The sequence below is a fragment of the Zea mays genome, chromosome 7 (assembly GCF_902167145.1).
Source record: "Zea mays cultivar B73 chromosome 7, Zm-B73-REFERENCE-NAM-5.0, whole genome shotgun sequence".
Classification (NCBI taxonomy): Eukaryota; Viridiplantae; Streptophyta; class Magnoliopsida; order Poales; family Poaceae; genus Zea; species Zea mays.
Genome location: NC_050102.1, coordinates 44684226 through 44690225, shown reverse-complemented (window position 1 = coordinate 44690225; position 6000 = coordinate 44684226).

Below are 6000 nucleotides of genomic sequence, written 5' to 3'. Positions count from 1 at the left end.
ATCGATCTGCTATTAGTCTACTGCTTGTCTGTGCAGATGTCATGACCAAATGCGCTCGGTTACATCTGAACTGAGAGCATTCAGAACTCTGAACTTTAGCCTCCTGGACAAAGGACAGTTGATGATTAAATACAAATGCGCTCTGTTACGAATGAACAAACTTGACTAGTGCAATGATTAAATACAAATGCGCTCTGTTCGAGCTTGGGATAGGTAGATTTTTTTGTGTTTTGTTGACATTTTTCAATCATTTTTGTATTTTTCTTTTATTTATTTAGATGTATAGCACCAGTTTCTCCAAATCATTTCAACTTTTTTTTGGGGTGTTGATGGAGGTGTACCATGATGTTTTGTGCCGGTGCAATTTTTAGAACTAGTTTAACTATTAATGTAATTATTTGTTATTTTACTAAAGAATAAGTGGTAAAAAACCTTAGGTAGCTAGAAAAAACTAAAAACTTCCATGTACACTTCATTTTGGTGTACAATGTTGACAAAAAAATTTTAATTTATTCTGACAAAGTGGTGACATACATCCTACAAAAATGCATACATGCATCTCTCACATAGAGCCTAATTACTGAGTGAAATATGTTCATGCTTGTGATGGATCTATACTACCACTTTCTCCAAATCATTTTAAACTTTAATGGGATGTTTATTGAACCAACCTATGATGTTGTGTGCATTTATGCATTTTTCAGACCTAGTTTACCAATTACTGTAATTATTTGATGCATTTCGTAAAGATATTTGTTACAATACCATAACCTAGCTAGAAAAATCTAAAAACTTGCATGTACACTTCATTTTGGTGTACAATGTTGACAAAAAAATTCAATTTATTCTGACAAAGTGGTGACATACATCCTACAAAAATGCATACATCTCTCATATAAGGCTAATTACTAAGTGAGAGATGTTCATGCTTGTGATGGATCTATACTACCACTTTCTCCAAATCATTTTAAACTTTAATGGGATGTTTATTGAACCAACCTATGATGTTGTGTGCAGTTATGCATTTTTCAGACCTAGTTTACCAATTACTGTTATTATTTGATGCATTTTGTAAAGATATTTGTTACAATACCATAACCTAGCTAGAAAAATCTAAAAACTTGCATGGACCATTCATTTTGGTGTACAATGTTGACAAAATAGTTTCAATTCATTCGGACAAAGTGGTGACACACATCCTAAGAAAGGCATACATATCTCATATAAGGCTAATTACTAAGTGAGAGATGCTATTGCAAGTGAGAGATGTATAGTACCACTATGTCAAAAATATTTCAAAATATTATAACATGATCATAAACCAAACTAATGTGTCCATGAAGAGATAATTGCAAAAAAACATAGAGAGAAATAAAAAACAAAGAATTAATATAAAATGGTAGGCAAAACACAAAAAATGTCTCCTTGCAGGCACTTGAACCTGGGAGCTCGATCTCATAGTTAGCAGGTCAAACCATTGAGCTATGCACATGTTTTCAATATATACTTAAACGCATTAGCCTCCGCATTGCCAAACACATTGGGCGCCAAAAAACATGTTTCGCCGTCGTCACTAAAACAGACGCCGCTCTCATCCTCTATCTCCCCACTCCTCTTCTTTCTCCCCCACTATTTTCTCCAAACCTAATCGCCGCCACCGGGACACAACCGCTGTCGACGACCTGCCCCCTCGACCAGGTACCTCACCACCGCCGCTGGGACACATCCGCCGTCGACGACCTGCCCCCTCGACCAGGTACCTCACGCCCGCCCCCTTACCTCTCATCGCGTCGATGAGCTGCGTCGTCGCCGACTTCACTCACCGCATCTCGCTATATCTCATTGCCATCCGCATTTCTCTCGCCCCTTCCACCTAACACGCCCCATCCACATTGCTCTCGCCAACCCCTAAACCCTAACCATCGCTGGATTTGGGTCATCGCAGACGACCTTGATGGTGAACAAAAGGAGGCACAGAAGTCAGAAAGGTCCAACCCCTAAACCCTAACCATCACTAGATTTAGTTTAATTATTCATTCGTTGTTCTCAGAGATATTGTAAATTGATTTATGTAATCATTGTGCACTGATACAGTTGTGTTTGGTTCCTTACATTGTGTTATATGCAGTCACATCCATGTTTTAGTAGAGAACTTATGTTTCTAGTACTGGTAGAAAGAGATGAGAATTTCTCCACTTTTTTTGTTCATCAGCTTGTGTAAATCTACATCGCCTAATCAATGTACTAGCTAGTACTTTGAACATTGTTTAAGCTTGCATAAAGATTTCCACAACCAAACAGGCGAAGTACACTGCAGAAGCCTAGATACAGGCTAATGCAAGCCACCAAAGAGTCCCATAATGCCTTTTTCCTTTACTTAGAAGCCAACAATTATGTAGATCAGGGGAAAACAACAGTTATAGTGCAACCACAATTATGAAATTGCACAATCATAAGCAAGCTTCATTATGACTGAATCTACACATCTTACCTATTTGCTTTTAGTAAAATCCTTCCCTGCAAATAGTAGTACCTCTTAGCTTTTAGTAAAATCCTTTACATCATCTAATACGCACAGTATGCTTGTTGTTATCTATCTTGCAAGTAGTTCAACATGAGTGAACTGCTTATGAGAGAAGATGGGATAAACAAGTGGAGGAGAATATAAAGAAGATGCAAGATTTGGGTCTGAACAAATATACTTCTATTCTAAATAATTCTGTATCACCATCTGCATCAACAAAGGGGAAAAATGCAGCAAACAAGATAAATAATAGTTCAGATTCGGATTCATATGTCTCTTTCTATCTCCTTGGCGATGATGATCAAGGAGATACTGAATCTTATGAGCAGCCAAAACCCCTGGCAACGAAGGTGCTCCTTCTATCTTCAAAGTAGTGGATGCCAAATAGTTGCATTGCATTTCAATGTTTTTAATCTGGTGTTTAATATATGCTCATGCTTTTAGATTCATCTTCTTTATTTCATACCTCTTAATTAATATATGGTCTTGCTTTTAAATGCACATGACTATTTTTTTTGTGGACAATATCCTAGAAGAGGTAGAAACACAACCCTTGCTTCAAAGAAGAAGATAGACCCCAACATGGCTCCAGGAATTAGGTTCAGCAAGAGAGTGAGGGCAGGTCCACAACCAGAGGAGCAATCTTCAAAAAGGCTTCACTCTACAGAGACAGATGGCCACAATGTACAGGAACCAACAGATGGTAATGATGACATACCAAACAGCCCTACTACACCTGGACTTGCTGATCATTTCAGCAGAGCTGCAGAGGAAGCCATGGCATCTGCTGCTCATGACAATACAGGTGATGCTGAAGGCAACAACCGTACTACACCTAGACTTGCTGATCATTTCAGAAGAGCTGAAGAGGAAGACATGGCATCTGCTGCTCATGACAGTACAGGTGATGCTCAAGGCAATGTAGCTAGAGATGAAGAAACGGAAGGCAAGTTCTAGTTTTTCAGTCAAATATGGCATCTCTTTTGCTGATTTGCATGAAACAAAGCAATTTCATTATTCAATAAATGCAAATTATATTTTGTAGCTCTTACACAGCGAGCACCAAGAAGACCCAGGGCAACAACTAAAGAAAAACAACGGGACAGGATGACTAAAGTTATGCAAAGGAGACCGCCCATAGCTGTTGAGGAAGGCAAAAAAGGCCACATGAACCTGTTCAAGCTGCCAAGTTTGCATCAGAGGCTGGCATCATTATTCGAGAAACCATGCCTATCCTAACTCGTTGGAAAGATTACAAGGATGACCAGAAATACTACAACAGCTTTGTGTCACAGCTAAATGTAAGTGCATTACTGATTCTATGGTTCACTTGTATACTGCTTAACCTGAATTGACTAACTATGGAATTGTCATATGCATAGGGGCGCTTGTCCGTTAACACTGAGGACAAGGCAACAAAGGAAGCTTCCACCGATATGCTATGCTCTGCGGTAAAAAACCAGCGTTATCGGCTCTGAAAGGGAATTAGGCTTACACCTTTTTCCTAATTGATTTTGGTGGTTGAATTGCCCAACACAAATAATTGGACTAACTAGTTTGCTCTAGTCTATAAGTTTTACAGGTGCCAAAGGTTCACATTAAGCCAATAAAAAGACCAAGAAAGGGTTCAAACAAAGAGAGCAAAAGACAACCCAAAGGCACCCTGGTCTGGCGCACCGGACTGTCCGGTGTGCCACCGGACAGTGTCCGGTGCACCAGGGCACTCGGCGCTGAACTCACCACCTTCGGGAAATTCAGAGGGCGCTCCGCTATAATTCACCGGACTGTCCGGTGAAGCACCGGACAGTGTCCGATGTCACACCGAACTGTCCGGTGTGCCAGTGGAGCAACGGCTACTTCGCGCGCAACGGTCGACTACAACCGCATTCAATGCGCTACAGTGCGAGCAGAGGTCAGAGCACGCGCGGGAGGCGCACCAGACAGTCTACAGGACCTGTCCGGTGCACCACCGGACAGCCCAGAGGCCCCACAAGTCAGAGCTTCAACGGTCGAACCCCAACGGTCTGCTGATGTGGCTGGCGCACCAGACAGTGTCCGGTGGCGCACCGGACTGTCCGGTGCGCCATGCGACTGCAGCCTTCCAACGACCATTTTTGGTGGTTGGGGCTATAAATACCCCAACCACCCCACATTCAATGGCATCCAAGTTTCCAACCTTCAAGACATTACAAGAGCTATAGCATTCAATTCTAGGCACTCCAAAGAGATCAAATCCTCTCCCAAGTCCAAAGACAACTCCAATCAATAGTGACTAGTGAGAGAGTGATATTTGTGTTCTTTTGAGCTCTTGCGCTTAGATCGCTTCTTTTCTTTCTCATTCTTGTTGTGATCAAACTCAATTGTAACCAAGGCAAAAGACACCAATTGTGTGGTGGTCCTTGCGGGAACTTCGTGTTCCGTTTGATTGAGAAGAGAAGCTCACTCAGTCTAAGTGACCGTTTGAGAGAGGGAAAGGGTTGAAAGAGACCCGGTCTTCGTGACCACCTCAACGGGGAATAGGTTTGCACAAACCGAACCTCGGTAAAACAAATCATCGTGTCTCGCTCTTTATTCGCTCACGATTTGTTTTGCGCCCTCTCTCTCGGACTCATTTATATTTCTAACGCTAACCTGGCTTGTAGTTGTGCTTAAGTTTATAAATTTCAGATTCGCCCTATTCACCCCCCTCTAGGCGACTTTCAATTGGTATCAGAGCCCGGTGCTTCATTAGAGCTTAACCACTCGAAGTGATGTCGGGAGATCACGCCAAGAAGATGGGGATCGGCGGCGAGAAGTCCGCTACAAGCCACGGGAAGGCTCCATCCGGGGAGTCCGCCAACAAAGTGAAGGGATCCCCTTCACACAACAAGTCGGGTCGGAGCGGTGACAAGAAGAAGAAGATGAGGAAGGTGGTCTACTATGAGACCGACTCTTCATCGCCATCCATCTCCGGCTCCGACGCACCGTCAGTAACTTCTAAGCGCCATGAGCGCAAGAAGTTTAGTAAGATTCCTCTACGCTACCCTCGCATTTCCAAACGTACTCCTTTACTTTCCATCCCATTAGGCAAACCACCTATGTTTGATGGTGAAGATTATAATATGTGGAGTGATAAAATGAGGCATCACCTAACCTCACTCCACACAAGCATTTGGGATGTTGTTGAAATTGGAGTACAGGTACCAATCACCGGGGGATGAAGACTATGATTCGGACGAGGTCGCCCAAATCCGACACTTCAACTCCCAAGCCACCACTATACTCCTCGCCTCTCTAAGTCGAGAGGAGTATAACAAGGTGCAAGGATTAAAGAGCGCAAAGGAGATTTGGGACGTACTCAAGACCGCGCACGAAGGAGATGAGGTGACCAAAATCACCAAGCGAGAGACGATCGAGGGGGAGCTCGGTCGGTTCCGACTCAACCAAGGCGAGGACCCTCAAGCCATGGACAACCGCTTGAAGACCTTGGTGAACCA